Below are 9,887 nucleotides of genomic sequence, written 5' to 3' on the forward strand. Positions count from 1 at the left end.
ATATATATATATATATATATATATATATATATATATATATATATATATATATATATATATATATATATATATATATATATATATATATATATACACACATATATATATATATATATATATATATATATATATATATATATATATATATATATATATATATATATATATATATATATATGTATATATATATATATATATATATATATATATATATATATATATATATATATATATATATATATATATATATATATATATCATTTATTTAGACAGATTATCCTTAGAGCAAATCTAACCATACCCTAGAAAACACAAAAAAGAGGAAAGAAAAAGGCTGAGGCTTGAAGGTAAAACTAGAAGTAACAAAGAGCCTCCTTATTCCCACATCTCCTCAGGCACACTTCACTTTTAGGAGGTGAGAGAATACAAATATGTTTAGCCTCTTTCTGTTTCATTCCATCGTCCAACCCTGTGACGAGTCGAATTAATCATGAAGCTACAAATGTCGCTTAATATCGAAATTCACGCTACCTCGGTACATATCCGTTGGAGAATTGTCGCCGAAGGGGAATTTATATAAGTGATAAATGAGTTGGAATCGTCGGGATACGAACCCGTGACACGAAAACCTATTCAGTGACTCCAGTGGACGGTAACCATTGAGCCATCAAGAGAGGTATAAGTCATATGCCGAGATGTTGTACTCCTTTTACCCGTCGTGAGCGGGGAAATGTACTAGCCTCGGCAATGACCCGCCTCCGCCATGACAGTTCATTGGTACGTTTGGAACACGCAGCTCTTATTATGAAATTTTATCACACCGTGATTTATGTACAATCATAAAGCTACAAATGTCTCCAACGGAGATATACCGAGGTAGCGTGAATTTCGATATTAAGCGACATTTGTAGCTTCATGATTGTATATAAATCACGGTGTGATAAAATTTCATAATATATATATATATATATATATATATATATATATATATATATATATATATATATATATATATATATATATATATATATATATATATATATATATATATATATATATACTATATATATATATATATATATATATATATATATATATATATATATATATATATATATATATATATATATATATATATATATATATATATATATATATATATATATACACACATATATATATATATATATATATATATATATATATATATATATATATATATATATATATATATATATATATATATATATATATATATATATATATATATATATATATATATATATATATATATATATATATATATATATATATATATATATATATATATATATATATATATATATATATATTAGTAGAGAGAGAGAGAGAGAGAGAGAGAGAGAGAGAGAGAGAGAGAGAGAGAGAGAGAGAGAGAGAGGTATATATATAATAGTTTAGATTGTAAAATACTGGTATACTATGTGTGTATTGCCTTGATTTAGGCAATCAGTTATTATCTATCAAAAATAATATGAGAGGTTGGGATATGAGTAGTTCTCATAATATATATAAGCAGATAATCAATAGTTTATCATCGATTTTGAATTTTTTTATTATAAACATCATAAGTATAATCTAAATAAAACTAAGAAAGTAAACAACCAAAAGATATAAATGTAACCGTTTTCCCAGCCAATGAAGAAAGCAAATAATTTCTCCATTTAGACATTTTTCGACCATTTTTTCCTTTATTAAAAATGTGTTAGAAATAAATGTATATAGATTATATATATATACCCTGTTGACGTGAACAGAGATTTGTGTATCTGGTAGTTACTAACGTGGTTGATATAGGAAAGGAAAGACGTAGAACCAGAGGATTCTTTCCAATATGAAAGACGTGCCCTTATCTTAGCCCATTTTTTATAATGCTTGCAGAGAAGAGAGAGAGAGATATGTAATGAATCGTCTAAAAAACACGAAAATAATTAAATTCATGCAGCTAATTAAAACTTTCCATTTTGCATCACTAAAAAATTAGTCTTTCACATTCATACGAATGAGAGTTAATGCGTAGAGAGATACTGTAGATTTTTCAGAATCAGCTTCCTGCTGTCTGTTCTCCAGACGGGCTACATAAATAAAGGAATGCACGGTCGTTGGACAAAACAAATGAATTTTTCAAATGAACGTTGCTGCTGACATCATTATGAAGTGAGTTTCTGCAGTGACGGATATAAAAACGTCATCCGTTTTCAAATAATAATAATGCATAATACCACTTGAGTTAATGGGTAGTTGAAAGAAAGGATGATTTTGGAACTTCCAAAATAAGAAGAGTTTCAGCTATGGATTCCATGTTATAAACTCTTATTTCACACACACACACACACACACACACACACACACACACACACACACACACACACACACACACACATATATATATATCTATCAAAATAAGAGAGAGAGAGAGAGAGAGAGAGAGAGAGAGAGAGAGAGAGAGAGTGTATATATGCACTGTATGAATGCGAGTGCGTAGATTCACAAATAAAATACTGGATACATACTTGAGTGCACTGTGTGTAGTTGCCTGGAATTTAGGCAATCAGTTATTATCTATCAAAATAATATGAGAGCATGGGAGGCTTGCAAAGCTTAAGCCATGAGTAGTTCTCAACAATACCCATCCTCTACAGAGGAAGAGTGAAGCAGATAATCAATAGTTTATCATCGATTTTGAATTTTTTTATTATAAACATCATGTAAGTATAATCTAAATAAAACTAAGAAAGTGAAACAACCAAAAGATATAAATGTAACCGTTTTCCCAGCCAATGAAGAAAGCAAATTAAGCTTTAATTTCTCCATTTAGACATTTTCGACCATTTTTCCTTTATTAAAAATGTGTTAGAAATAAATGTATTCCAGAGATTACATAAATAATTTTCTAAGGAATTCAGTTACCTCTGTTGACGTGAACAGAGATTTGTGTATCTGGTAGTTACTTGAACGTGGTTGATCGCACTCAGGAAAGGAAAGACGTAGAACCAGAGGATTCTTTTCCAATATGAAATTACGTGCCCTTATCTTAGCCCATTTTTTATAATGCTTGCAACTCAGCACAGTTGACTACACACCAGGTACATTATTCGCTGCTCAAGTCTACATGTACCTCAATGGACTTTGCTCTCACTGCTATATGCTAATGAATCGTCTACGAAAAACACGAAAATAATTAAAATTCATGCAGCTAATTAAAACTTTCCATTTTGCATCCGCTTCATAAAAAAATTAGTCTTTCACATTCATACGGAATGTGCCACCGTTATTTTTAAGTTAGTTAATGTCACATTCTGTGTGATATGAAATAATTCATTCCGTTTCATTTTTTCTGATACTGTAAGATTTTTCAGAGGGTCATTCCATGAACCTCTGTGTATTCAGACGCCTTTCCATCAGCTTCCTGCTGTCTGTTCTCCAGACGGGCTACATAAATAAAGGAATTTGGCTGTCGTCCAGCGGTCGTTGGACAAAACAAATGAATTTTCAAATTTCGAGACGTTGCTTCTCTGACATCATTATGGAAGTAGAGTTTCTGCTATATTCTGACGGATATAAAAACGTCATCCGTTTTCTTAAATGCAAATTTTTTTATGAATAATAATGCATAATGCCACTTTGTGTTCAGTTAATGGGTAGTTGAATACTACGTAGAAAGGGATGATTTTGGAACTGTCCAAAAATAAGAAGAGTTTCAGCTATGGATTCCATGTCCTTAAATCCTAAACTCTTATTTCACACACACACACACACACACACACACACACACACACACACACACACACACACACACACACACACACACACACATATATATATATATATATATATATATATATATATATATATATATATATATATATATATATATATATATATATGTATGTATATGTTACACCTACAGATTCAACATTTCTTTAGAAATGCTACGTAACGTGTTTTGCGGCCTAGCTTCAGAAAACGTGATAACTCGCAACCCTCTCTCCCCTCTCTCTCTCTCTCGTGCTCAACCCACATATTCTCTCTCTCTCTCTCTCTCCAACACATTCCTCAAAATGGATACTCTAAGGAAACACAATGTTTCCTACATAAATAGATTTATTATCAAACAAACCCAACAAGTAATGAATTAACAAAAAGGAAATTAAAATGCATAATGAATGAATTATCAAGTCAGAATAGTCTAATTCAAGATTTAACCTTACTCTGGCTAAATGCCTTTTCACTCAAAACTCCCACACTTTCCATCTTAGACACTATACGTCTAGTCTTAAAGTCAACCACATTGAAACAACCACTAAACTGCAAAGATTGCAGTGTTCTTTCTCTATCACCACAGCACCCCCACAGACATCTGTTGAAAATGAAATAAATAGTAATCTCCCACAAATACAGTACAGAGGTATATGCCATAATAATGACAATCTAAAATGCATAGTTAAGCAATGTCAAATCAGAACACAATAAAATATAATACTAAAGTGACATAAATGACTATGTCCAATTCTCCCCACAAATTCATAAGTGTATTGGATATGGTAAATTCACGAGTTCACAGTCCACACAGAAAAAAAAAGAAGTCTGGATTTACCTTAACTGCCGGTTTCTAAGAGATTGGAACACACAAAGCCACGTCTGGAAGATATCGCTCTTAGCTAGATAATAATCAATCAGACCTAATTTTTGGGTACAATTAGACACACAAGCTCCATTTTTCTAACGCACGAACTTACATACTTGCATACCAACTTGGTCGGTTGCCTCACATATCAGCGTCAATATTGTGTGTTCTTCGAGCCAAAACAGCTGAGGTAATTGAAACATCTGCTGACTGCAGTGATTTTGCATCTGTGTCACCGTCCTACTACCACTTTGTAGCATCTGTTTCCTTCATCACACTATGACTGAATATGCAAGAGAGTGTCGAGAACAAAAGTGAATAAAAACAGGATTGGTGCGTTCTGAAGAAACAAAAACACTTAGAACTGTTAGTGTCAACAAATTGAGCCAGACCCCAGCTACCATAACAAGAAAAGTGTTTGGGAAATATCATTACGAGGTGACTGAAAAACAACGCAGAGAATTTTCAAGAAGACTACGACGGCGGAAACCCACAGCGGAAAAAAAAAACAACTTGGAGGTTTCGCAATAGCCAAGGTATATAGAAGGGAAGGTAGGTAAAGTCATTTGCGGGGGTGGCGGCTTATCCCCCCATAAGCCGCATCACCTGGTAGCCAGTCAGATATCTTGGAAGCCAGGACAGGTCACGGCTACCGTTTCATTCTACTGTAGGTCATTGGTCACTTCAGACATCTCCGCAGTAATTTAGATTTCTTTTCTACGAATACATCCGTAGTTTTGATTTATTACATAATCAAAATTATAATTTACCTCATGCCAACAGTCTGCGCTGTGTTTGGTTGTTATTCAAATGCTAGAAAAAAAGAAGTATAATTTTTTCCATTCCCTCGTGATGAGGAAACAAGCCAGAAATGGGTTCATCGTTGTAAGAGAAGGGATAACTTTAACACCACTACTCATCGAATATGAAGTAAACATTTTCCAGACAGTGCATATAGAAGAGACCTGAAGCAGGAACTTCTTGGATCGCAAGCCCCAGCAATGAAATATAGACGTCTTAAGAGAAGTGCAATTCCAACGCTTCACATGCCTGATTCACAAGGGTGGTATTCTTTGCATTTTCATAGATATTAGTCCTGGTTTTATATAAAACTCATATTATATATATATATATATATATATATATATATATATATATATATATATATATATATATATATATATATATATATATATATATATATATATATATATATATATATATATATATGAGAGAGAGAGAGAGAGAGAGATTGTAATGTTTCTCCTTCTACATTTTAGATCATAATGCACCCGTTACAAGTCGAATGATTAGAGAAGAAGAGAAGAATCGGAAACGTTTAGTTGTAGAAATCTTATCAGGACATAATAAAGAGTTTCATATTGACAATAGTGTTTCCTGTGGAGAAGACCGTCCGCAAAGTGAAGAAATGGAACATACGGCAACACAGGAAGATTTGCAACGTCAGTTGAACAATGTTATTCAGGAAAGAAACGTTCTTATTGCAGAAAAAGAGCAGTGGGAGAGAGAGAGGTTACATTTGTTGAAGGAATTGGAGAAAATGAAATATGAAGCATCATGTTGCAGATCGTTTCTGGGAAAACTGTTTTCTCCTTCACAGGTGGAAAATATTATGAGCGGTAGAAATGTGAAACGTTGGACAGACTGCGACATTAGTCGAGCATTAACTTTGAAAAATCTGAGTTCTTCAGGTTACCGGTACTTACGTGATCAATGTAAGATGCCTCTTCCCTCAGAAAGTACCCTAAGGCGACGGGCATCAAAGATCATTGTTGAACCGGGAATTTTGCACACAGTTTTTGAAATACTAAGAGAAAAGGGCAAGGAAATGGAGGAATATCGTCGATTGTGTGTAATGTCATTTGATGAGTGTAGTGTTTCACAAATCTGGTGTTACGACAGAGGATCAAAGACGCTTTATGATCCTAAATCTCGTGTGCAGTGCATTATGATTAGATGAATAACACAAGCTTGGAAACAACTCATATATTACAATTTTGATACCAAAGTTACCAAGGGACTGTTATCTGAAGTAATTGTGAAAGTGGAGTCTGTCGGTTTCCCTGTTGTGGCTATAGTGTGTGACATGGGTCCTACTAATATCAGTTTATGGAACAGTCTTGATATAGGAACCGAAAATACTTTATTTAAGAACCCCTCTGCACCAGATCGAGAAATTTATGTCTTTGCCGATGCTCCTCATTTAATCAAGTTAGTGAGAAACAATTTTCTTGATTCTGGTTTTTAATTGCAAAATGGAGATTTTGTTCAAAGCGGATGTGTTAAGGAAATTATCCAAAGAAGTGAAAGCTACTTGAAATCCACATATCGCCTAACAGAGAAACATATACAGGTGACAGGTTCTCAACGCATGAATGTGATGAAAGCAGTGCTGCTTCTTTCGGAAACAACATCTAAAGCTTTAGATTTTTATGCAAATCAGGGACTTTTGAAAAGCACGTACTGGGAAAGTACAAGGGACTTTATAAAGCTTGTTGACTCGTGGTTTGACATATTCAATTCACGGGTGCCTTTTGACAGAAAAAACTCTAGACATGCTTATGGGTTGCAATTGACTGCCCAAAATAAAATCCTTGACACCATGAAACAATGCGAGTTTGCACAAGTAATAAGATATATCAGTTTCAAAAGGGACTTCTTGTGTCGTGTCAATCCTTGCCAAGGTTGTATGATATGTTGAAAAGTAAATATAATGTATCGTACATAATAACATCTAGGCTTAATCAAGATGGTTTAGAAAATATGTTTGGTTGTCTTAGACAAATGGGTGCAACCAATGATCATCCAACGCCAATTGAAGTAAAACACAGAATAAGGTCGTATTTACTTGGCAAAGAAGCCTCTATAACTGAAAACAATTGTAATTCAATGAAGGCGTGCGAGTCTTCAAATATGTCGGAAGGAATGTTCAGTAAAGAAAAAAGTTGTCAAAATAATGGTTTAAATGAAACTGAACTTGAAAAAGAGCTTATGATCTCTGCAATGGTGTTTGCCTCTACTGAAGATGAGAAAATGCCAGAAGAAGAGACAGACAATGTAGACACTGAATTTGCGGAGAGAACTTTGGAGAGAGAATGCTGCAGACGAAGAAGGACCTCGATATGTTGGTGGCTATGTGGCATCCAAATTTCCTAAGTATCAATTCCTCGGATGCAAACTTAAAAAACTAAATGGTACGTGGATCAGTGCAGTGGAGAGGCATGAGGATAACTTAACGGGACCAAGTGCTGAGTTTTTTGGAAAATTGAAGTTGATGGAAAAACCTTTTAAAACATACAACGGAGAAAGCAAACTGAGACCCGGAGAGGGAGTTTTATGTGATTTGGCACGTCATATTGAAACGTGTGTTTCTTTGCCTTTTAAAGTTATAATGTTTTTTTGTCAGATGTCGGATGTTTTTTAGGATGAGAGTGCTGAACGCCCAAATTGCATCTAATAGGCAAAAAAAAAAGAGAAAAAGATGAGTAAATTAACTAAATAATGGTATGTCAAATTCTATTTTTTTTTAATCTTCCGGTCTTGCTAAGTATTTTTTGTCAAGTATATCGTTATCTATCTATGCTAATTTACTAAATAATGTATATATCGTAAATAAGCTTTTGTAAATAAATGTCAAGTCAAACTCTAATAGAATTCTTTATTTCAATTCTTATCAAGCATTCTCATTTAATTTTTTTTTATATATATTAGAAAGCAGAGGTTTATATGAATTCAAAAGAACGCCCAGATGTATACAAAGATAACAGATTGAGAGGGAGCTACAAATAACTGACCATATGATAAATTTGTAATCCCCAACAACTCCGACCCAAGGAAATTAAAATTGCTCCCGAGGTACTTAAAAGGACAACCCTTCTTGACTACTCCGACCATGAGTCCCTCCTTGGCCTCCAGGCGACGTAAAATACCCCACAAACACCCCCGCTATCAAAGTGACTGTACCTAACTCCTTCAATATACCTTGGCAATAGCAACAGCCTGTAAGTTATCGATAAATGAAATTACTGTTATCTCTCTTTAAATGTGGGAATAAATGAAGATTTTTTTACATCGTTTTTTATAAGATTGAAATTTAAGAAAACTCTCTCTAATGAATAATATATATATTTTTTTGCATAAATACCAGTATTACTCTCTCTATGATAATTAATTATTTAGTAAATAATTTAGATAGGGAATTAGTTATTTTTTTTACTCGGTTGGTGACTAATATTTGAGAAGTTATATATAAATCTGTGTACTCATTGTGATGAATTTTTTATATGATGCCCAGTTTCATATAAGAATTTTTTTTTGTGTATTGAAGATTTTAAAAGGTTAATTTACTTGTGCACTTGAACTCAGTGGAGAATAAAATTTTTTTACTGTGACAATTTGACAAATTCTTTTAATTTTGGTACAGTATAACAAAGTTTTTTTTTTTATATAATTGATGCACTCTGATCGAATAATTATTTTTTTTGTGGCAATGCAAAGAGTGTTTCATGAATTACTGAACACAGTTAGACATTCACAATATGATTTAAGACCGTCGACACTTAAACGTAGCCGAATTTCAAGACTAAATTCCCACTCCGCTGTAGTGCAAGGAAGTACTAACAATAATATCTCAACTAACCAGAACCAAAATAGTGTTAATCATTCTAATACTACTAACAGTAATAGCAATAGTAACAATACTAATAATATTCGCACCTTACATTTTTGAAATATGAATCAAGCGGCCGTAATAACAACAGCCACGCGCTTCTGTGGACAGGTGGATGATTCAAATTCTTACAAAGGTAGACTCGAATCCTATACTGTAAACCATTGGCTCGCAGACGCAGATAGTCGTATAACTTCAGGGGGAATAACAGATGAAAGAGCTAAAATAAATGAAGCCTTGTTGCTTGTCAGCTCAGAACATGGACATACTCATAAAACTTTGAATTCCACAAGTTTTAGCAAACTTAATAACTATGTAGAATTTTAAGAAATTTCTTTATCACTCTGGGAACCAGTAAATAAGACTGACAGTTTATATAACATACCTAGATTCCTTAACCCGCAATGTAAAACAATTGCTAATTTGTACGCAAGAGTGGAGAATGCAATAGAGAAAATAACAGAAGACTTAAAGAAAACAGGCATTTCTATAGGAGATAAGACTCAGTTTGGAGATAGTGCCAGTAACTTA

The sequence above is a fragment of the Macrobrachium rosenbergii genome, chromosome 26 (assembly GCF_040412425.1).
Source record: "Macrobrachium rosenbergii isolate ZJJX-2024 chromosome 26, ASM4041242v1, whole genome shotgun sequence".
Lineage (NCBI taxonomy): Eukaryota > Metazoa > Arthropoda > Malacostraca > Decapoda > Palaemonidae > Macrobrachium > Macrobrachium rosenbergii.